The following is a 25,667-nucleotide window of genomic DNA, read 5'->3' as shown; positions in this document are numbered from 1 at the left end:
TCCGAAATTCTGTATTTATCTAAACAATAACGTTTGTCCTTGTGCTTCTCGTGACACTTGAGTTGGCTATTCATTTCATCTGATTCTTAGCCACTGACACAACTTTTAGACGCCATTAAAATTTGCTATTTATAAATGTTTCTTATAACAAACTGTACTGAGGAATTTGTGCTTGCCAACGCCAAAAAGGCAATTATTCATTTAAAGGCATGTAGTTTCAGCCACGAAAAAAATAAGGATATTATGTAAAGCCATTTTGTCTCTCGGCGGATCTTGTAAAAACCTTTCATTTCATAATTCTGTTGTAGAATTTTCTTCTAACGTCGACCAACGATTGGGGAATGGTGTTTAACCGTTACAAACATAAAGTATATTACTTGATTTAAATTCGAATTGGTTGAATTGGCTGTTTTAAACCAATAATAAAAATTGCATTTGAGAGATGATATTCCCACGGCATGAATCGTCGTCCAACGACTGAGTTGTTATGACTCGAGAGAAGTTCGGGAAAGGAAGGCAGGCGATGTAACAGGCGTTGTCTCTGCGTGAGTTCCCTATTATGTTCCTCATCAGGACCACGTCATGTACAATTAAGCCTGACACTACCCACAGTCGCAAGTGTGTCTCAAGTGTGTCTCATGTGTGTCTCATATGTGCCCCAATGTGTCTCTCGCAGCCTCGTCCTCAGCCCCGTTGCCGGACCACAAAAACTGAGGTGAATTTCCGACCAGAGACAGACAGGGTTCAGGACCCTAGAGATTAGGGTAAGATCACTTTTCGTAATTGAAAGATAATGTTTTAGGGTCAGTCTCGCTCGGCGTATTGCATTAAAGGCAAATGAGATTCTGATTAATTTTCCGATGTTATTTTGTTATATGGACACTGGAGGATAGTTGGGCAAGATTTGGGAAATGATTTTTATGTGTGGAGAGAGAACGAGGCTTTTTTTCATGTTCGGTCAGGACTTTTCATCTTAATTAATTGTGCAGCCACCGAAACGTTCACCGTCTAGCATGGGCCTTCCTGTTTTGAAGTCCTGCTATCTCGTCCCTGCGTTAGAGACCTATCGGTTGACCGGGAATTTGGCTGACAATGACGACAGTCATCACCTAAAAGGATTATAATTTTCCGTATTTTTCGGACATTGTTTTAAAACTGATAGGTGTACCCATTCTGTGCCTCTTGAGTTCATGGCCCAGGCCAGAGCGCGCAGAACATGGACACTCAATGCTCCAATTGCGAATTGGTTGTCAGGCAAATCTACCCCTGTGCATTACCTGATTACTTATATTACTGCACAAAACCACCATCACCGCCAGAATCACCACCACCACAACGGCGGCTGTCGCTACGAAAGACACAGTCTGTATTATGTGAGCGAGTATGGTTTTACGCCGCTTTTAGCAATATTCCAGCAATATCACGGCGGGGGACACCAGAAATGTGCTACACAGATTGTAGCCATGTTGGGAATCAAACCCGGGTCTTCAGCAGGACGAGCGAACGCTATAACCCCGTTACCCGACCGCCCCACAAATCATAGTGGTATTGTCATAGTGTTAATGCTAGTCCAAAAGACAACGTTATTACCTACAGCATACTAGCTAACACATTTTAGATCTGACTAGGTTTTGGTTTGTTGTTTAACGCCGAACTCAGCACTAGAGGATACCCATATGTATTATGTTATGCTTTGAGAGGGAGCAAAAGAATCCTCATCATTAAACCTTGCCTTCAATCTTGCGAGGGAACCAATATTTGTATATTTGGATGGTAGCCTGTCCAAGATTCTAATGGCTGGTGGATAGCACGATACCCGACGACAGTTTTGTGCTCGAGAAACATATTTTCCTAATGTGTAAGGTTATAGGTCACGCTGCATGTCTGTCAGGAAACAATTTGGGTATGGAGTGGAGTGGTTGTTGTAGATTGTGTATAAGAGATACCAATACATCACCGACTCTCCAAAGTTACAAAGCCTAATTCATAAATTAATACATGTATATCCATGCTTTTTGAAAGAGGCGGTTAACGAAATCAAGTAGTAAGGTTCGCAGGCTTGGTTGTTGCATGTCATCGTGTCCCAAGTGCGTGGATCGGTGCTCATGATGTCAGTCACTGGGGTGTCTGGTCGAGATGTGATTGTAAAGACCGCCGTCAAAAAGATGGGATATTGGTGGGGGCGGCGTTTAACAACCAACAAACAAATAAACATAGTGTATTTGGGTGATTTGGTCACCAACCAGTAACAACCTCGTCACCATCGTAGCTGACTCCACCTGCAGTCACGTGACTAGATATATACTTTTCTCATAGATGAAATCATTTTAGATGTTTTCTTAATAATGTATTTGGAGGTATGGAATGGATATGATTCCTGATTTTGACCAATCAAAGTCAAGCATTCTTCAGTGCCATGGTAAAATTGTTGTTGCCCTGCCTGGCACTCGGTATAAAGAGCACATAACAAGGACAGGTCGGGTCAGGTTCCGTATCCATAGGTTCAGGTGCGTCACAATCATGTTTATATCATCGAATCAGTTGATGCACGGTGGAATGGAGCAGTTTAAGAACCAGATTGATATTTGAACAAAAGAGAGTTTGGGTAAAATAATTAAAGAAATGTTTAAAAAGAACCCTTCCAAGAAATCCACTGATGCAACCGATTAGTTAAATTGGTCTATAATGGGACCATAGGGTATTTTCACTTTTCTTAAACATTGGAGGGCACGGGTGGTCCAGTCGTCTAATGCCCCGCGATTCGTTGTGCAGAGTTGCGTCCCTTGGGTACGCCTGAAACCTATGATTGTGGGTTCGAATCCCGGTTCGCCCGATTATGTTTCTAGGTTTGTCAGCACCATACCCGTGCTCGTGGGTTTCACCGAAGTGGTAAACGTCTGAGACCTCAATCACTTCGGGCTTTCCTCCCACATTAAGCTGACACGCCGTGATATGACTGGAATAGTGTTAAAAGCGGCGTTAAACCCAACTCACTCATTCACTCTTAAACAATGACACGTCACATAAACCAATGTCCAATGCTGGTTGTTGATGACCCATTGGATATTAAATGTGATATTTTGCTAATTGACTGTGCCGTTTCTTTGAATAATTAATTGCTGATGAAGAGGAAATACTTTAATGATTTTAGTTATTTTATCAATATGTATTTCTAGAGTATCAAAAGTATAGGTCGTTCTGTTATCGAGTAAGGTCAACTTATGATTTTTATCATTAATATTTGAAATAGATGCAAATTAAGTATTTAGCTGGTTTGTCTTATCAGTATATGTAAATAAAGATGGGTGTATCATATGTATCTAAAAGCGGTAATACCAGAAGCATCTGTCGAATCACCTGGAATCGTTTATCGTTTCCAATATGGCGACAGACTTATTTTCGTAATACAATGCGGAGATAAAAGCTTGTAGATTTAAGAGAACATGCTTTTTGTATAACGTTTCATACTGTTGAATTTATATCTTTTCTTTTTTATAAGCTTATACCTGTCTGTCAATATTTGTGTTGACATATGATCGAAATGTTCCATCTTCTGTTCTTTTTCCCGTATTCACGTTTCAGCAAACCAAGGTTTATCATTGGGAGGGATTTTTACCTCATTGAAAGAGTACATGATTTGAGCAATTGATTTCTCTTACTGCTAAAAGGATGCATTTACCACGGAGCCAAATGCTTCAAACAAGTGCAGGTCTTCATACAAAATGACTGCTGAGTGATATGTCCGAAGTACATAAAACAAATAAAGTAGGAGCTGTGATGTATGTAAGTCTTTCCGATATTACTGCTGAAATAAATACTCATCAATATTCCAGATAATATATTTCCGATAAATAATCGAATCTGGACCAGAGAATCTAGTGATTGATGTCATGAGCATCGATCTATGCAACTGGGATACGATGATATGCACCAACCAAGTCATTGAGCCTGACCACCCGATCCAGTTGGTCACCTCTTAGACAAGCATGGGGTGCTGAAGATCAATTCTAACCCTATCTTCACTGGTCAAAAAAAACAAAAACTAATTTGTTTCGTAAAATCTCCATTGTTCAGATATGTAGATATGTACCTCTATGACAACTGGTTGAGGATTTCAGATCAAGGACTTCACATTCCACAACATTGACAGCCCAAAGCCACTTACAGTTACTACATCCAGTATTGTACTTACAGTTACTACATCCAGTAATGTACTTACAGTTACTACATCCAGTATTGTACTTACAGTTACTACATCCAGTAATGCACTTACAGTTACTACATCCAGTAATGTACTTACAGTTACTACATCCAGTAATGTACTTACAGTTACTACATCCAGTAATGTACTTACAGTTACTACATCCAGTAATGTACTTACAGTTACTACATCCAGTAATGCACTTACAGTTACTACATCCAGTAACGTACTTACAGTTACTACATCCAGTAATGCACTTACAGTTACTACATCCAGTAACGTACTTACAATTACTACTGTATGTACTTACAATTACTACATCCAGTAATGTACTTACAATTACTACATCCAGTAATGCACTTACAGTTACTACATCCAGTAACGTACTTACAATTACTACTGTATGTACTTACAATTACTACATCCAGTAATGTACTTACAATTACTACATCCAGTAATGCACTTACAAGTTCCGTGTTCCGCGATACTGCCATGATTACATTATGTAAGTATGTTTTATTCAACAATTAATTGACATTTAGCTTTCTATCAGACAACGTGTTTTCATTTAAATCATGGCGTGTTCTTTTACTTGTGAAATGAAAAATATCGTATCACCTTCAGACATTACGAGTCCGATTGTTTGAAGCAGACAACACAGGCAACTCCTAGGTCGATTCCCCTGAACCCATGCAGAGTCATGTGAACATTTTCGAATTCATACATTTTCTTATGAGCTGAATATTATAATTATATATCCAAATTCCACATTCAACCCCATTTCTGTCCTTAATGATAGGATCATGAAAGTTGACCTATTTCAAGGGATCATTATACACATTTTGTCAAAGTGTGGCTCAGCGAAATAAACAACCTGATATTCTGACAAATAATTATTATATATGACAGTGTTATTTGATGCTATAACTATAAACAGTAATGTGTCTCTCAAGTCAAGTTATATCCACTTCGTGTATTTGATGTTGATCAACGGTATGCAGTAATAAAACAGCGTTTTGTGTTTATGGAAATACACAGTCATATAAACTGTGTGTGTAAGTTTGTGGTCACATCATCTTGTGTTTATGCTGATAAAGAGTCACGGTGTTACAACTGATATGAGTGAGTTGGGTTTTAACGCCGCTTTTAACATTATTCAAGTTATATCGCGGCGTGTCAGCTTAATGTGGGAGGAAATCCCGAAGTGATGCAGGTCTCAGACGTTTACCACTTCGGTGAAACCCACGAGCACGGGTATGGTGCTGACAAACCTAGAAACATAATCGGGGCGAACCGGGATTCAAACCCACAATCATAGGTTTCTGGCATGCCCAAGAGACGCAACTCTGCACAGCGAATATGAACCTGAGGTCATGTTAACGTATTGACGCATGTATGAGCTGTAAAATGTGTTATAAAAGAAAGTATGTAAGGATTATACGGAAAACTATTAAAATGGCATGACCTACATATATATGTACTGGCCAACAATTTAACATTGCTATCGTTCGATGGGAAATGACGCCATAACTAAATACACCTCATCTTGTGAGTACCGTCAGTGCACTAGATGTACCTTATATTGTCTCGTTAAGAAAAAATACACGGAGATGTTATTGTGTGTATTCCTATCGATTTCACTGTGTAATTTATATAGTAAACTTAAACAGCTTTCTTTGAAACTTACTGTAATCCGTTTAAGATCATATAGGTACACGTATGACGGCAGCGTCCCTATCGATTTCACTTTCTTGTTTCGTAAATTACCAATGGTGATAAAAAAAATAAAAGCAACTTGTCCACAAAATAGACAAAGTCTTACTTTACCAAGACGCTGTTCACGGAACATTAAATTTTTAATCTAATTATCGTTTTGAGTTACCAAGTTGTTTGAAACCGATATAACAGTTTATCAGATGTAAAGCCATCGTTAACGACATTGTTGTGTCAAACAGATTTACCAGCGAGGTAGCCAGTCGACTGATTGACTAATTTCATTGTCGCATGATCAAAGAAAAGTTAGCTGCAATGGCAGCAGATAACTAAACACAGTGATTTGCGTCGGCGGCGCTAGCACCGTGCACCACGTACCGTGTGCAGGATGCAATCAGACACTTCTCAATAATTCAGCGTGTTTGTAGTAATAATTTGACCCGCGTGTGGCTCCCCTCTCTGATCCAGATCAGGAAATTAAATTTTAATCCGTCTAGAGACTTGAAATAATGTCTCCTGCGGATAGAATCTTGTATCAATCCAGCAAAGATTATTCATCGAAACTTGGCATAGATACATGAAATAAAATATTCACCATTGACGATAACCGAGCCGCTCTGTGTGTCATTTTTCACATTGGATTCGTTTCTGTCATCGACCGCTTTTGTATAAGAAACCAATCTGTCAGCATACGAATGTGATGCTCTGGAAAGCTTGGTTAAACTTACTAAATAAAGCAATAAAAATTTCAAATTCATCACCGTCCTTCTTGTGAAAAACTGATCTGGGTATCAACTTCGTCCCTTCCGTTGGGATCCTTTTGAGAAATGAACAAATTTCGAATTCAGATCGTTGGACTTTGACTGAAAGGTATTGTATGGACGTGTGTCTATTGAAGCGCTGCAACCTGTGATATAAGATACTGTAGTCAATAATGCAGGAAGACGACTAGTGTTCTAAATTTCCAATCGACAGGCCCTGTTGAAACAATTTGTATCTTCAAATCCTGATAGTTGTACCGTTCAGCGGTAAATGATCACGAGGGGAAACGCCCCTTGTTATTAGCAGTGACCGGGCCGAGATAACAAACGTCATTCATGAATATATATTGAAACAATATTGAGCACATATCCTAATTATATTTCCATTCAATTATGAATTAATATTTTATATTTACCAACTCCTCAGAGACATCTCGTTGATCAAGAGAATTTGAATTACTCAAACTATCAAGAGGGACCTGTTGCAGTGGTTAATGGACTCTTCTCAGTTATAAACAGTGTGACCAAGTTACCCCCCTTAACTGTGCCAGGATTAGCTAGCGAATCGATTCCCATATTCACCTCACTCACTCACTCTTAAACAATGACACGTCATATAAACCAATGTCCAATGCTGGTTGTTGATGACCAATTTGATATTAAATGTGATATTTTGCTAATTGACTGTGCCGTTTCTTTGAATAATTAATTGCTGATGAAGAGGAAATACTCAGTATCAGTATATGTCTGTCAGTATAAGGTGCCACTTACAGTTAAACCCCAGTTCTTCGGACTCATGAAGATCCGGGGTAGAATAGGTCTTCAGCAACCCATGCTTGCTGTAAAAAGCGGACCATGCTTGTCGTATGAGGCGACTAACGGGATCGGGTGGTCAGGTTCGCTGACTTGGTATCCAAATTGCATAGATCAATGCTCATGATGTCAATCGCTGGATTGTCTGGTCCACACTCGATTATTTACAGACCGCCGTCATATAGCTGGAATATTGCGGGAGCTGGAGTGTGGCGTTAAACAACAAACAAACAAACAAATAAACTTCGGACCCTGGGAATCCGGAATCCCGACAAATCCGGCTTTCTACTGTTAGTTTCTCAGATCACCATTAGTCGGGTTTTCTCACTCACTCACTCATTCACTCACTCACTCACTCACTCATTTGTGCTCAACTTAACTTATCTAGTTGTCCGACCGCGAGGTTCAATATCCTGACCATCAGTCTCTGGTTTCCCTGCTCCGATCTCATTCTACTGTATATATGCTGTCGTGATATAATTGAGTCAGTGTTATATATAGTTCTAGGGTGTAAGACTCTTCATTCAATCAGTCCAATCACGTCAACAAAGAGATTGGATGCCTATGTTGTATATGATCAGCCTTTACCCATTACACCAAAAACACATTTTCTAAATTGATTTATCCCAGCGTTTAACATGTATCTTTCTTTTTTTTCTTTTGCATCGGATTTTCAGATAATTTACTCATAAATAATGTACTTAAACAATATACCGTCCAAGATAAATACGGCGAACACGAGTGTAGGGCAGGGCCAAGGTCGGCCCGGTACCGAATTAGTAAGTTTATTCCAAGACATCAAGCTTATTATCGGCACTAAGCCAGTATGTGAAATGGTAACCTCTGACCAATGCTTGTCAACGCCCTCAGATCCAGTGGCACACGAGGGCACCTAAAGGGACTTTTACCTAGGAGTGACGCAAAGCCCAACTAATGATGCTCTTGGGAAAACGTCCGTCGTGTCTAATTATCTTTTCTGTTAATTAGCTCATTTGCATGTCATTTGCATGTCTGATTGACTTACAGGAAGTCCAAACCTGTGGGAAAAGACGCGTCATGCCTTTTGTTAAAATGCATTAATTTCTGGTGTCTACCGCCTCGAAACCACCCCTCAGTGGGTAATCAGTCATTGAGAACGTGTGATATTTAATCCATACAGGAAAGCGTTGCAATGAATGGTGGACAACATGGGTTGATTATACTGGTTTGTCTTTCAACTCAATATTTGGTTACTGCAGTTTCACAAGATTTAGTATTGCTTAGAATTGGTACTGTTAGGTAAGTGAGTATAGTTTAACGCCGCCTTTATGACTATTCCTGCAGTATCACGGCGGGGCCTTGAAATATCTTTGTACCCATGCGGGGATTCGAACCCGGGGCTTCGGCGTGACGAGCGAACGCTTTAATCACATGGCTATCCCACTTTACCTTTTAGGAGATACACGGTAAAAATAACCACCCTAGAGAGGCCCTGAGAAACAACATAGGCGTTGACTTCCTGCACATACCTTGGTACCCATAGTGCTTCTCAGCAACACTCAAAATGACATAGACACGTGAAGATCGGGTTAGAATACATCTTCAGCATCTCATGCTTGTCATAAGAGGCGACTAGCGGGATCTGGTGGTCAGGCTCGCTGACTTGTTGGTGCATGTCATCGTATCCCAATTGCGTAGATTTATGTTCATGATGTCAATCACTGGATTTCCTGGCCCAGACTCGATTGTTTTCAGACCGCCGTCATATTGCTGGAATATTGCTGAGTGCGGCGTTGAACAAAAAACAAACAAATCAAAAAGACGTCACGTACATTTGCGGACGAGGTGAAGGTATCCGTTTAAATATACCATACTTGTCACGTTATAACTGAGCCCGTTCAGCATTTGAGCTGTCATTTTGAGACTCATCTCGTGGTCACAGTTCTTTGGAACTGGTGAACTCGTCACGGGCGTCAGTGACGTCACAAGATACCTTCGTTAACCTCCAGGTTCACCCACTGCAAAAAAGGTATCGCTGTGAGGAGCTTGGATCAAAAATGGTTCTCTGTTCACTCTGCGCTCCGCCTATGATATTAGAGTCGGTTCAATCGGGGAAAAAACATCTTGCGTTATTTCAAAACGTAAAGTCCTTTCCCCGGTTATTTGCGGTCGTTGTTTAAGTTAATGGAATGAAGCAAAAGAGATATGAATGAATCACGAATTAACTGATGCTATTACATGATATAATAAATAATAACGTAACGTATCAAACAGTATGATGAACATTAAAAGAAAAGGAAAGAATTATCACTTACGATTATATGTAGCTTATTATGACAATATTTTACTTTTTGTAAGCGATGGACATTTTAACCGCACAGACGAAACCTATACTTTGAAACTCGATGTAAGTAAACTCAGTCTTTAAATCCAATAACGCTCAAACAATACAAAAATGTTGAAAAGAAATATTTGAGTGAATGAGTGAGTGAGTTGGGTTTAGCGCCGCTTTTAACGGTACCCCAGTTATATCACGGTGTGTCAGGAATGTGGGAGGAAAGCTCGAAGTGATGCAGTTCTCAAACGTTTACCACTTCGGTGAAACCCACGAGCACGGGTATGGTGCTGACAAACCTAGAAACATAAGCATTTTTAGAAGTTAGTTGCAGTAAGATACTTTTTGGATAACAACTTCTAATTCTATTATGATGCGAGGTTTTGGTGTAGATCCCAATACCGTTGTCAAGCAAGAGGGAAGTAAGACAGCAGACAGCAGGCTTAGATACATCTAATAGGGATGTCTTGACATCGGTGTATTGATCTAATACCGAAACGTCGCATCATAATAGAATAAAGAAGTTGCCATCCATAAAAACTTAGCCTTATTGATATTTGTTAATCCGCGTGGTTTTACGGTACAATCCGGAATAAAGAGGTTTAACTGTATGTCGTAAAAAGACCGTGACTACGCGAAATAAAATTAAGAAGGTATTCAAATCAGAATTACAAGTTCTAATCCAAGATTCGTGACGGTCACACTTAACACCTAGGTCACTCCTTGCGACCACTGAATTATAGTAACCGAGTTCGGGTTGGTCAGTCCCGCTTGATTCTTATAGCGGAACGGCCACTTAGTGGCGGACACGGCCATTTACAATTGGCGTCAGCAAATACACAGGGTCAAGTCATTTACTGACCCTGGTAACTGGCAATATTTCACCGCGCTCCCAGTCAGCGCTACCATACATTAGGAGGGGAATTTCCATGAAATTCATATCAGGCGCGAATTGTTTTTACCCAGAGGAACAATAAGTTAAACTAAGGTCGTGATCTCGGCAAGGATTTCTACAAATGCTAGCCGTCCATGATTTTGTAAACGATTGAATGTCAGTGCTTGTGACAGGAGATTGATTACGCTGCGCATTAACTCACGTGTGTCGCTGCGTATGTGGGGCTAGCGGTCAGGGGAACACTTCGTAAAGCCACTGGTTATGTATGTCTCGAAAATAGGAGTCGTTAACTAGAAACAGTGTACATGCAAACGCCATATGACACCGAGCCTTAATTATACATATGTATGTAACGGTGAACAGTGCTGCCTTAAATGAGCCCAAGTGTCCAGTTAACCTCTGTGTCAACCGTTTTACCAATATATTTACGTAAGATGGTTTCAGCTGCTCTGAAGAACGCGTGCGTTTATGAGTCATTCGTGTCGATACATGAGTATAATTTTTATGAAACCCCTTTAATCTGGACGGTGCCGTTCCAAATATATCGAACATATTAACGGATTATAGGTACGTGGTAATTAACAATAATCACATTGAGACGTTTCGCCCGGAAAGCGGGGGTTCGGGATTATTGAGGTTCCGGATTAACGGGGTTCTGGATAATCGGGGTTCCGGATTAGCGGGGTTTCACTTCAGCCAGGGTTAACATATTACCGGATTCACGAATTACATTTACTGATTAACGTCCTTTTGTATTCATATATGTATATTTCGGAACAATCGTCCTGAAGGCAGGTTTCCGTAATTCTAGGGTCAACATCACAGCATTGTTAATTTAGCAATTGTCCTATCAGTTACGTGACAGCCACTTTATTTTGTTCATTCAATTCTTCTCTGGGCCATAAGGCCGAAATACTAATGAACACATCTGTCTGTCCGTATGTGAGTTGCAGATTTGTGCCGATTTGTATTTATGTATAAGTTCTCAACAGATGGATTCCGAATTAGCTTGGTTTCATTGCAGAATTGTACCGCACATACTGTAGAGTGAGCTTGAAGAGTAGGGAATGATTTCACTCCGAAGACGTAGATCACTGCTCTCACTAACCACTAAGTAATATACTAATATTTAACATATAATATGTATTTTGTATAATGTCTTAGAAATATATATATTACCAAAGATATTATACAAAATACATATATATTGCATTTATTTCTGCGTATTATTCTTGATAGTACCTTTGTTGTAAATGAATGGACCGCCACGGAATATTACTGAAAGAGGCGTAAAAATATACTCACTCCCTCACGCCATGGTCTAGTGGATAGAGCGTCAGATGGAGAGCGGAAGATTGGTGGTTCGATCCCAGGCCGGGTCATACCAAAAGACGTTAAAAGATGGTACTTGTTGTTATCCTGCCTGGCTCGGCATTAAGGGGCTAAAACATGGACTGGTCGGCTCGGAGTCAGTATACTGTGTCTGAGTGGGGTATCCATCTTAAACTGCGGCATGGTACCGCACTGGGCTATCTCCATCCAACCGGCATCAGACAGGACTAGTACAAGCAGACACGGGTTACGCACGATGACTTCCTTGACCCGCTAGCTGCGTCTAAACTGCGAATTGTAGTACCCTACAGTACATTCACGATGAAGGAGACACGTCACGAAGTACTCTGAAAACCACAAGCAACACTGTTATCTCTTAAAAAATGAAATATATCATCTAAAACTGGTTCCCACAGGAGATATCGCTTGGATCAGATCAAGCGATTTCTACACTGTAGATATTGCTGCAATGAAATTACATCACAATGTTTTGCAGACCATTGTGACGTCACTGGTTACCATGACATCACGATCAAATGACATCACTAATGGCTCTGCTACTGAAGCTGTTTGCAGTACTTTTTACACTGAACACACTGCTAATTACTGTCTACAAGTTGAAAAAGTTGAAAGAATGATGTTGGATGATAAATAAAATCTCACCCGAGTGTCTTTTGATAACAAATATATCAACACTCATTGATAAAAGTGGCAAAAATCCTCGGCAAGCCTCGGAATTTTTCCACTTTTATCAATTCGTGTTGATATATTTGATATCAAAAGACACTCGGGTGAGATTCCCTATTTATATTACATGATAGAAAATTAAATGTGCAGTGTTAACTATTGACCCTCTTCCCTTCCAGGGCCCAGAAAACAATCTTAGCGCTACAGTTATTGTAAATCCTTAGCATAACGATCGTGGGTTTCAGCTACAATCGCCATCCACTTCAATAAAGCAATTGTAGACTAAGATCATTCTGCAATCCAAACTTGCAATGGGTCCAGACCAATCTTAAGTAGCTAAGATCGTTGTAGTTTCAGAATCTGCGTGACAAAATGGATTGTAAAAAGTTTGCTCTGTGCAAGGGAAACCTCGATTTACAATTCATTTTTCTTGTAAATATTTCCTCAGAAACATTTCAGTGTTTATATGATTCCTCATATAACAATTTAAAAGTGAAATTTGATAGAAATATCAAATAAAATATTATAAAATAAGCGTTTCTTGTTTGTTTTATTATAAATTCTCACTTTGGTATACAGTTATTTCTATTTGTGTCATTCACAAACTTTGTCATCCCCTTGAGGCAAGGTTTCAATACAAAACCAGTATGGTTTAAATTTAAACTGTGGTTCAGCTACATGGGCGCCGCCATGTCGATAAAATAACTTTTCGTATGCATATTTTATCAGTGATGATATTAATTCACATCAGATTCATTGCCGAGAGAAATGGTGACGCTGTGATGGGTGACAGTCTTACTGCCAGCAATGCACCTGTCCTGGTACAGCCCCCCGGATGTACCGTTAGATAAGGGAGGGTACCGGCATTTCATTATTAACCCATGCTAGGGAGCGAACAATGGAATTGTTTATTGGCCCACTGTGCTAGCCCGCGCGGAATCTGATAGATCGCAGTATCGATTCCTGGGCTCAAGACGAAAAGTTGGTAACGAGAGAAATTTCTCATCAACATCTTCTGTAATGAACAATTCATGTGTAATATTATCTTACTGAACTTGTTGTTACGTTCCCTTAAGACATCCTAATGATTTTTTCTGCTGGATCTGAATGTTTTTATACTTTACTTTAATGAAAAATATTCATCATTGTTCAGGCGTAGCGATCGTCGTGTCACACTGTAGTAGGAAGACGGGATTAATATATGCTTCTATCCCTGTGACTATGTAGGGGTGTGTCTTGCTGACGGGTTACGTCGGCATCAGTTTCAACGTCGTCTGACACATCACCTGCGACGTCATCATCTCTCACGTCACGCGTTGCTATATCATTTCTTAGATCATCACGTGTAACTTCGTCATTTCTCACTTCATCTCGTGTTATTCCATCACGTGTCACTTCATCATTTCTCACTCCATCTCGTGTCACTTCATCATTTCTCACTTCATCTCGTGTTATTCCATCACGTGTCACTTCATCATTTCTCACTCCATCTCGTGTCACTTCATCATTTCTCACTCCATCTCGTGTTATTCCATCACGTGTCACTTCATCATTTCTCACTCCATCACGTGTCACTTCATCATTTCTCACTTCATCACGTGTTATTCCATCACGTGTTGCTTCATCATTTCTCACTCCATCACGTGTTATTCCATCACGTGTCACTTCATCATTTCTCACTTCATCTCGTGTTATTCCATCACGTGTCACTTCATCATTTCTCACTTCATCACGTGTTATTCCATCACGTGTCACTTCATCATTTCTCACTCCATCACGTGTCACTTCATCATTTCTCACTTCATCTCGTGTCACTTCATCATTTCTCACTTCATCACGTGTCACTTCATCATTTCTCACTTCATCACGTGTTATTCCATCTCGTGTCACTTCATCATTTCTCACTCCATCACGTGTCACTTCATCATTTCTCACTTCATCACGTGTTATTCTATCACGTGTCACTTCATTATTTCTCGCTCCATCACGTGTTATTCCATCACGTGTCACTTCATCATTTCTCACTCCATCACGTGTCACTTCATCATTTCTCACTTCATCACGTGTTATTCTATCACGTGTCACTTCATTATTTCTCGCTCCATCACGTGTTATTCCATCACGTGTCACTTCATCATTTCTCACTCCATCACGTGTCACTTCATCATTTCTCACTTCATCACGTGTTATTCTATCACGTGTCACTTCATCATTTCTCACTCCATCATGTGTTACTTCATCATTTCTCACTCCATCACGTGTCACTTCATCATTTCTCACTTCATCACGTGTCACTTCATCATTTCTCACTCCATCATGTGTTACTTCATCATTTCTCACTTCATCACATGTCACTTCATCATTTCTCACTTCATCACGTGTTATTCTATCACGTGTCACTTCATCATTTCTCACTCCATCACGTGTTATTCCATCACCTGTCACTTCATCATTTCTCACTTCATCACGTGTTATTCTATCGCGTGTCACTTCATCTTCTCTCACTCCATCACGTGTCACTTCATTATTTCTCCCTTCATAACGTGTTACTTCATTAAGTGTCACTTCATCACGTGTCACTTCGTCATTTCATCATTTTTCATACTTAAGACGACGCTCGTCATATGTTGCTTCCTCATCTGTCATTCCATCTGGTCGTCTATGTCGTCGTCACGATATGGCTGAAATACTGGCGATGTGACTTTACATTTTGACTCACTCACTTCGTCGTGTGATACTGCATGCTGATATCATTGTGTGGCTTTCATCGTGTGTATCGTCATCGTATATTCACCGTACGTCAAATCACCACATGGCAGTTCACCGTGGGTATCTTCACCGTACGTCAAATCACCGCATGGCAATTCACCGTGTGTATCTTCATCGTATGTCAAATCACCGCATGGCAATTCACCGTGTGTATCTTCACCGTACGTCAAATCACCGCATGGCAGTTCACCGTGGGTATCTTCACCGTACGTCAAATCACCGCATGGCAATTCACCGTGTGTATCTTCATCGTATGTCAAATCACCGCATGGCAATTCACCGTGTGTATCTTCATCGTATGTCAAATCACCGCATGGCAGTTCACCGTGGGTATCTTCATCGTATGTCAAATCACCGCATGGCAGTTCACCGTGGGTATCTTCACCGTATGTCAAATCACCGCATGGCAGTTCACCGTGGGTATCATCATCGTATGTCAAATCACCGCATGGCAGTTCACCGTGGGTATCTTCACCGTATGTCAAATCACCGCATGGCAGTTCACCGTGGGTATCTTCATCGTATGTCAAATCACCGCATGGCAGTTCACCGTGGGTATCTTCATCGTATATTCATTGTATGTTCATCTTTTATTCAAAGTTTGTCAATTTTATTATCTCCCGCTTCTGTAATCAACACTTCACTTCATTAACTTAATGTATCTATACATTAAAACATAATATAAACATGTAATGGCATGTATGTTTACAAGCAGTTCAAACCCGTGAAGAGCCGGGTTAGAAGAGGCGACTAACGGGATCGGATGGTCATGTTCACTGACTTGGTTGATGCAATTGCCTGAATGATGCTCATGATGTGAACCACTGGATTGTCTGGTCCAGACCCGATTTAACAGACCGCTGTCACATAGCTCGAACATACGGCGTTAAACAACAAACATACGAAACAAAAACTCGGAAGTATAGTTCGTATCCCAATTGTGTAGATCGTGATGTCAATCACTGCACTGTCTGGTCCAGACTCGATTATTTTCAGACTGCCGTGATATCGCTGGACTCGTGGTGAATGTTGCGTTTAACAACAAGCAAACATGCAGATTTTATATATATCATCGTCCAACAACAAAAAAAGAATATAAAATATTTACAATATTTTCAAGCAATCAAATATGATTCAGAATTGTTATAATTAGCATACGTACAAACCAAGACGTTCTCGATACTATCAAAATGTATGTTTTGATCGGCATCAATCACAGATTCAACGAAAGAAGAGCGACATTTTAAGTATTGAACATCGTTTTAAGAAATTTTGTTGAATACATAGTCTCCAAATAATTTTTGGTTGAAAACGCGCGATTTTATTTTGAAAGAAAAAGTACAAGTTAAAAAGTTTCAACAGCTTTAAACGCTTTGGTGGGCGCTTAGTATTCCTAAACTAGGCGTCAACGTTGAAAATATCGGGAACATTTTCCAAACGAACGCCGATGTGGCAGGTCTTTTTCTTGTCGTGGAGCTATTTACCTTGTAATTGTTTCATATGGTGGTTGAGCTGAGGGGTTTTAGAACATCCCGCCTCATTAACACCATGCCCAACCACAGGGAGGCGAAACCATAGTCATCATTTTTACACATTTAGTGAAATGTTAAAGTGGCAATCTTCCTACAAGGCGACCCAGGGAGGCGCAGGGGAGTGTTTGCCGGTATATAATGCTTGCGTATGTGTGAGGAAACTGCTGAAGATGAGATTTGAGTTGAAAGTTTTCAAACAATTAATACACCCTCAACAAGCTACGGATGAACGTTCACAAACGTCTTGCTGAAATCTAATACATGCATATGCATATCGCCTCCTATGAAACGGCCCCTCGGTTGAAGCCTTCCTTGTCCATGCTAAATGATATACCCATCTCTAACGCGCCTTCGATACAGCCCAACTGGCGCCTGGGGTATAAACTGTCCATGTTTGATGGTGGCTAAAAAGAAACAAACAACAAATCATTTTTCGATGGTGGTGTATTGATACGGATATTATAGTTGTGTTTTTGGCTTTCAGTTTGCAGTGTTTCGACGACTGTCAGCCTAGTGACGTTTGTAATTTTTTGTCAAATCCAATTTCAAGTGTATGCTTTCTTTGCCAGGCAGTTTAGAAAGGAAAGTGCTAAACCTTACCGTTAGCTGTGGTATTTTTCAATACAAACGCATTTTTATATACATAGTCTTTAACATTACATAAAAAAAACATCTACCTAGCAAGTATTTGTAGCAATAGCATTATACCATACCTTTTATGATGATTTTGTGAATAACTTTGCTGGAACAGGATATGAGGTTTGTAACGGTAAGGAATCATCAATTGTGATATTTTTGTGTGTGTTTTGAACACCACATTTTTTGGGTGTCATTTCACCATGACGGCGTGGATCAATAATCATCACCCACCCGACATCTCTGAAATATTGCAACAACATCCATTCAGATTTTATCCTAATACGTCTCATAATACGCTAAAAGAGTGAAACTAAGTTTCAAATCAGACCCATAATTAATTCAAATTCAATTTCTGATGTTTGTAAAAATGAAGACGGAAATGATTTGATTGTATGCTTGGTTCTACGAGCACATGATGAAGTCTTTTACAACTTGTATTCATTCCTTTTTATTCAACAAATCAATAATATTATTTGCGATTGTGGTATTTCAAAATTTAAAAGACTTAAATTTATTTACTTTTTATTTAGTTGATTCATCGGTTGTATTGAACAAGGTGATATGTTTGTCTAAGTACAACAGTAAATAAAAATGTTTTAAGTTTTATGACATTAATCATTTTATGTAAAAACATTTATTTAAGAAAATCATAAATAGTAAATACATGTGTAGATATATTTACTTGAAACCATTTTATTTCTTTTACGTAGAAAATAACTATTCTTTGGAAAATCATAAATAATACCAATTACTTAATAAGTATAATTTCTGTTTAATCATTAATAATTTGTTAGATGATCACAACCAGAATTGAAATAAACATGGCACAGTGTGCACGGGTAATACAAAATGGTGTTACAGAGAAGAGCATATTCCTAACTTTAGGTAGTTCAATATATAGCAGCATGGATATTTAATGAAACCGTAGGCCCCTACTGCGGTATACATACTCGTCTATATTACCATATTTACATGCTCAAGAGATACAAATATTTCTGCAAAATTAACCCTTGCATAATGCATGCGCACACATTCAGATTCCACTTCGGTGGTGCTTGATGATTCCTGTACAATTACCCCTGAGCAACGGGACGCTATTAGACAGATGGGGTCGCGAGGAGGTGTCGCGCCCCCGGGGATGGCGTGCCCCGGGGATGGGGGTAGCTGAGGAAAGTAAACACAACTGGTATCCGTGACACAATGTCTTATGTGAGTGTGGAATCTCTACGTGTCCGGCCCATTACTGTAATACGCTCACTTCTACCACAGTTGGCGGGAGTCCAAAGAATTCTACAAAACCGATACGAATTAGTAGCAACTGTAGCTTTGAAAAGACGAAATATGGCGTTTTTTCATGACCGTCAGATTTTTGGATGTTACAAAGTTTGTTGTTTGACAAAATAAACGAAAGTGAGCTGAAAAGTAATTATATTATTGTAAGTGATTAATTATTTTAATTAATCTTAAAGTGAACAGACACTTTCTGCCCGAATACGAAATGGAATCTGATTCAAATCAGCTCATATAAAGAAAAACCATCTAAATGACTGTGTCTGTCTGTCAACATAACGTTATTTACATTCTGGTTGCGAGCCACGGCATGCGAGGTGTATAATACATACAATGATGAGTATATACACGTTTGCGGACAAAGTAGGCATTGGGTAAAATAGTTACACCGCTACAGGGAAATGTTTGTTTGTTTGTTTGTTTGTTTGTTTGTTTGTTTAACACCGCACTCCTACAATATTCCAGCTATATGACGGCGATCTGTAAAATAATCAAGTCTGGACCAGACAATCCAGTGATTGACATCATGAGCATCGATCCACGGATAGTCGCCTTTTACGGCTACAGGGAAATGAAACTTATCGGGAGGACTTAAATTGTTTTTAAAATCAGCTGCAAAATCTATTAAGATTTTTAAGTAATCTAACTTCTTAGCTTAAGAAGAGAGAATGAGGTTCCACTGTGTACATCAGTGTATACTATGTTTGTTGTGTATTAGATTTGTATAAAACACGTCATAGTGACGGACGATGGTGGCAATATCTGTTTGTTTTAAACAACCGATATCAGAAGGTTCTGCATAGCACTAGCTCCACTTGACGGGGATGGCCACGTCATACAAAACGTCAATGCCAGAGAGTAACCAGTCCCGATTATGACTAAAATACTAAAATTGCCTATGACTAAAAGGCAAAATAGCAGGGAAACTTTTATGAACGAATCATTGAAAAATCAACGACACACGGTGTTCGCGAAAAGGGTAAAAAATGTCTTGCCCTACAGGTAGCACCCGCTACTTACACAATTTGCATAAAAAAGTATTTGTTTGTTGCCTAACGCCGCACAGAAGAGCTCCTGCCACGTGACGGCAGCTGGTGAAAAAATCAAACCATCAAGTGATTGGCCAGAAAGATACAGTTACGCGATAGCGCACTAACTATATCATGGTCATTTATTTTACTGGTGAATTATAACTAATGTTCTTGTGATTAGAGACAAACTAATGTGACGTCATATGGACGGTGAGGAAACAAATTATTGGCTTGTTATCAATAATTCATTTTAATGAGAAAGCCGTCATTTTCCTCTATGGATAATATATATTCCCCAGTCACCGGCCAACTTAACGTGACCCGCCTCTAGCACTGATACGGGCAATGTAACTCGGTCTGTGGATGGCGTATCTTTACCCCCTTGTAAACGACATCGAACAGTTTCCCAGGTTCTACTTAAGAGAAAAAAAAGAAAGAAACATTTCTTTCAATCACAAATGACAAGAAGAAATTATCTCAGTAAAAAGTAAAGCCCCAAAACAGATATCGCACAAAAGCCCAAGTCAGTCATTCAATAAATTCACATCACCGATTCTCGGACCATCACCGACGTATCTTGAACAAACTGGTTGGATCACGTTCGGCCTGGACAATTTCTTCCCAACGGACGACAACAGCCGTGTTACGAACCCAGCTAAATTCGCCAAGGGAGGTAACTAAGATCTCGGAAAAGCGTGACATTCGATACGGGTCTCGATATGCCTAATCCCGTTTGGTCACGCGAGACTGAGATGCTGCGAGATATCGGCCCAGTGTGACTTGTGATCTAATAACAGTACTGCGGGTCCCGTATCGGAAACATGGATCTCCTCTGCCGCCATTACCGTGAATTATTGGGCTTTATCTGGAGGAGGCTCGATTAAGACAATCAGAAAGAAATCTTGTGGTTAACGGTTGCAAATGGAGGCTGTTACGTCTTTGAAGCGCGAGTCTCCTAGGACATATTAAAACATCCTTGCAAAATCTGAATGCCAGTCATCATTCAAAGAGCCCGTTTGGTTTCGGTTTCAAGAGATTTCGTCTCCGACAAATGTGATTAAAAAACACTGATGCGTGTTGACAAATGTTTAATTGTCGCTTTGCTTTGTTTCGTGTCACTGTAAAGAGATTCTAATATTCCGTGTGATTTCCTTTGAGTAAACTTGTGGTATTTCGTCACCGCAAGACCTAACCCTAGAACTGTAGATAAAGCAGATAGTAACCCGGAGAATATGACTGTGGACTTACACGGGTTTTATTGCCTCATAACAGATCACTTTTTGCCACAGACAGAGCAAAAAGGCTTCATCGTCCTAATTACATAAAGTTTGCTGGAACTTTGTGGTGAGATAGGATGACGAAAATACATCCATCAACAGAAAATGGTTTTTACATCTGGATCCTTTAATGACTTCTCACGGAAAAATGAATTGTCATCATCTAAAAATGTTAGATTTAAATTTGAATCAAATTTGAAATTAGGCGTTTCAAAATGTCTTCTGTCAATTTTGTTCATTCATAAACAAGAAAAAACGATTAGTTCTGTAGTCATGTTTCGAGATTTATATATATTTCTGTTACTTTGATATGAAAATCAAACAAAGAACAAAAGAAAATGTATTCAAAAAAACTATATATATATACAGTGGATCCTCATTATACCGGACACCAGATAGCGGACGGGAAGCACAGCACTTTAGCGTCCTTTCTGCCCTTGTTTACCCCGCAACCTCGTTAATCAGGAAAACTTTCAAATGGACAAATGAATCACAAAGTTTCAGGTACCCTGATAGAGCTTGATTCTCTTAGAAACTGATTCTCTTGTCCCATATGCCTTTCTTTTAGAGAAGGAGGGGGCACGGGTGGCCCAGTCGTCAAAGGCGCCGCGATTCGAAACCTGTGATTGTGGGTTCGAATTCCGGTTCACTCCGATTATGTTTCTAGGTTTGTCAGCACCAAACCCGTGCTCGTGGGTTTCACCGAAGAGGTAAACGTCTGAGACCTGCATCACTTCGGGCTTTCCTCCCACATTTCTACAGGTACACTCACTCACTCACTCTAGAGAAGGATCGCTATATGACTGAAAGTAATGGTGATACGACGTTAAATTTTAACTCACTAACTCAAGAGAAGGAAGCAACGTTAATGCAGACAGACGTGACAAGAATCTCTCTGATTAACGGGACTGAACTGTGTAATATACTGCCCAACATTTGACAGGGATATTCTGGGTGTACAGATAGTGTATACACCTGGATGGATGTTTGGCGGTGTTGGTGTAGAAAGAGGATTCGTTTTGGGCATGGAACTGACGCGTGTTAATTAAGCTTCATTTCATGTAATAGTTAACAAAAGTTACCACGGGAGCGTACGTGTGTGCGAAATGTTAAATTTCCGCAATACATCAATAGGTATCGCATAGTACGTCCCTTGAAGATGTATGGTTAGTATGGGTCTTCAGCAACCCATGCTTGTCGTAAGAGTCGACCAACAGGATGGGCTGGTCAGGCTCGCTGACTTGGTTGATGTATGTCATCGTATCCCAATTGCGTAAATCGAAGCTCATGATGTCAATCACTGGATTGTCTAGTCCAGACTCTATTATTTAGAGACAGCCGTCATACAGCTGGAATATTTCTGAGTGCGGCGTTAAAGAACAAAGTACAGTCTAAACATTGGATGTTTGTGTTGAGTGAGTGAGTTGGGTTTAACGCCGCTTGTAACATTATTCCAGTTATATCGCGGCGTGTCAGCTTAATGTGGGAGGAAAGCCCGAAGTGATGCAGGTCTCAGACGTTTACCACTTCGGTGAAACCCACGAGCACGGGTATGGTGCTAACAAACCTAGAAACATAATCGAAGCGAACCGGGATTCGAACCCACAATCATAAGTTTCTGGCGTGCCCAAGGGACGCAACTCTGCACAGCGAATCGCGGCGCCTTAGACGACTGGGCCACCCGTGGCCCCTGTTTGTGTTTAGACACTGAATGGGAAGAAATTAATCTTTGTTGTTTCACATCTCAAAACGTCGACAAAATGAGTCCTAAGTTCACTGAAGTGCGGGAGTCTGAACAATACTACTCAACTGTTAACAGGGATACTGTGGTAGCTCACAACGTATATAATTTTTTACTATTGTTTAATATGAAATGAATCTTAACATGCGTCAGTTCCAGCCAAATCGCGACCTACTCGTCACAACAGTATTTCCTAACTTTATCCATCACCTGGAGACACAGAATATCCCTTCCAAATGTTGAGAAGTATTTTCAAAAACCTTTACGTAGAACTAACATTTGTAATGTAAACAATATTTAAAAATCGAAGCAATGGGACTTAGAGCAACACATTACATAGAAAATAGTATGTCGTAGCGCTACGATGGGTTTGTGAAACGGGGCCCTTGTTTGTAGTTCCATAATAAATCCATTGATATTCAAAATAATTCACCGCTCTCATTTTTGTAAATGGCTGTTTCCATGGTTGTTGTGATCGCCTGTAATTCATGTACTGTTTTTTGCTGCTGTATATAGGCCAAAGACCTCTGCCGGGAACAATGTTATTAGCAAGGTGTCAGAACGCGGATTCTGGTTCTGTTGAAAAGTAGCTGCAGTGTTACCTTGATTGTCGCTCTGTCTCGTAGAATCCATGTTACTCTGAAGAGAACGTTGGAAGGGGGAGGGGGGGGGGGGGGGGGGGGGTCTTCCCTCGGCTCCAGATACAGGCCGTGTTACAGAGCCAGGTCATCCTTGCTGTTGAGGATGGAGAGATGGTCTACACTTGAGATAAATAATAGAGACACATAGAATACTGTGGAGGGTGGTAGATGTGGTATACAATAGCATGAAGTAGAGGCAAGGGATCAGTGGGGTAACTGACCCATCACACACACACACCACATTCACACAAACACACACACACACACCACATTCACACAAACACACACACACACCACATTCACACAAACACACACACACACACCACATTCACACAAACACACACACACACCACATTCAAACAAACACACACACACCACATTCAAACAAACACACCACATTCACACAAACACACACACACACCACATTCACACAAACACACACACACACACCACATTCAAACAAACACACACACACCACATTCACACAAACACACACACACACACCACATTCAAACACACACCACACATACACACACCATACACTCACACACATATACACACCACATTCATACAATCACACACACCACACATACACACGCACATACACCACATTCATATAAACACACACCACATACAAACACACACACCACACATACACACACCACATACAAACACACATACACACACCACATACAAACAAACACACACACCACATACAAACACACACACCACATACAAACACACACACAAACACACACATCACACATACAAACAAACACTACATACAACAAACACTACATACAACAAACACACACATCACACAAACACACAAACATGACAAACACCAACAAACACCCCAACAACAATCACACTCCCATCTCAACCCCACACCAACACCACCCATTAAAATACACACACACACACACACACATGAATGCACACACACTACACAGCCAACACCACACCACACATCACAGCGTTCATGCCATGCCACGCCACGCCACGCCACGCCACCACAACCATGCAACCAGTGGCATCCTTCAAGTAACGCCCTATTTAACAACACAGATTCCAAATCCACGTCGAGCACAAAAACAATAAGATTATATCCTCATGGTAAAGCAGGTCTTTGTGCTTGTTTGTGACATCAATTGTTCTCAAAGTGGTTAGCCCTTGACATCTCACTCTCCGATGACAGTGACACGTGACATGTTTGATTACTCATAGCCGCGACAAGCTCTGACTGCGCATCAACACATGCGAATCCAATATATCTTAATTAATCACGACGTAGCCTGACTTACTTTTATGATGATATAGCGTAACGCTGCATAAATATCATGTGATTTATGAAGAAATTTAAGATGTAGATTTCCCTACCCGAGATTCACGAAGATACGGAATGGCCGCCGGCTGAAGGACTTGTGATTTTTATGCCTTGAGAATCACGAACGGGTGACGAAGTGCGATGTATATAGTATTAGGCGTATATTTCATTTGTTATTAGTACCGTTTAATGGGCAGTTTGGCAGTTGTGTATAATTCATTTCTGTACGAAAATCATCTATTTCCATAAGGAACTCACAACATTGACAGACACGCCAAAGGAGGGGAAAAATCATGTATATACTGCGAATGTGACTGTCGTAAAATGGTTTATTACCTGTGTCTTCATACGAAACCCATTTGTAATAATATATTTCACCCACCCATCGTCATTGTTTATAATCCTAATCATCTTCAATTTCGTCGTTGTCGTCATCATAATCATCATCATCATGTTCGTCGTCGCCATCATCATCATCATCATCATCATCATCATCATCATCTTCTACTTCATCTTCATTTTCGTCGTCGTCATCATCATATTCATTATCATGTTCGTCGTCATCATCATCATCTTCATATTCGTCGTCGTCATCATCACCATCACCATCATCATGTTCTTCTTCACCATCGTTATCATAATTATCATAATGTTCTTCTTCATCTTCGACTTCGTCTTCATCATCATCTTCTACTTCATAATCA

General features: G+C 40.1%; 1 protein-coding gene across 1 annotated transcript in view; it reads left to right on the top strand.

Annotated features, from left to right (window-relative positions):
- The first annotated feature begins 712 nt into the window (after positions 1–712).
- The window catches only part of LOC139473007 (rhomboid-related protein 2-like), a 93,143-nt gene continuing 68,188 nt past the window's right edge, over positions 713–25,667 (top strand). Inside the window, exon 1 of the mRNA XM_071255509.1 lies at positions 713–764. The gene's annotated coding sequence lies outside the window, so the exon portion shown is untranslated. The remainder of the gene's footprint in view (positions 765–25,667) is intronic.

This window comes from Haliotis cracherodii, unplaced genomic scaffold (assembly GCF_022045235.1).
Source record: "Haliotis cracherodii isolate W230 unplaced genomic scaffold, xgHalCrac1.p SCAF_26, whole genome shotgun sequence".
Taxonomy (NCBI): Eukaryota; Metazoa; Mollusca; class Gastropoda; order Lepetellida; family Haliotidae; genus Haliotis; species Haliotis cracherodii.
The sequence above is the reverse complement of the archived record's forward strand: the minus strand, read 5'-3'. Positions and strand labels throughout refer to the sequence as shown.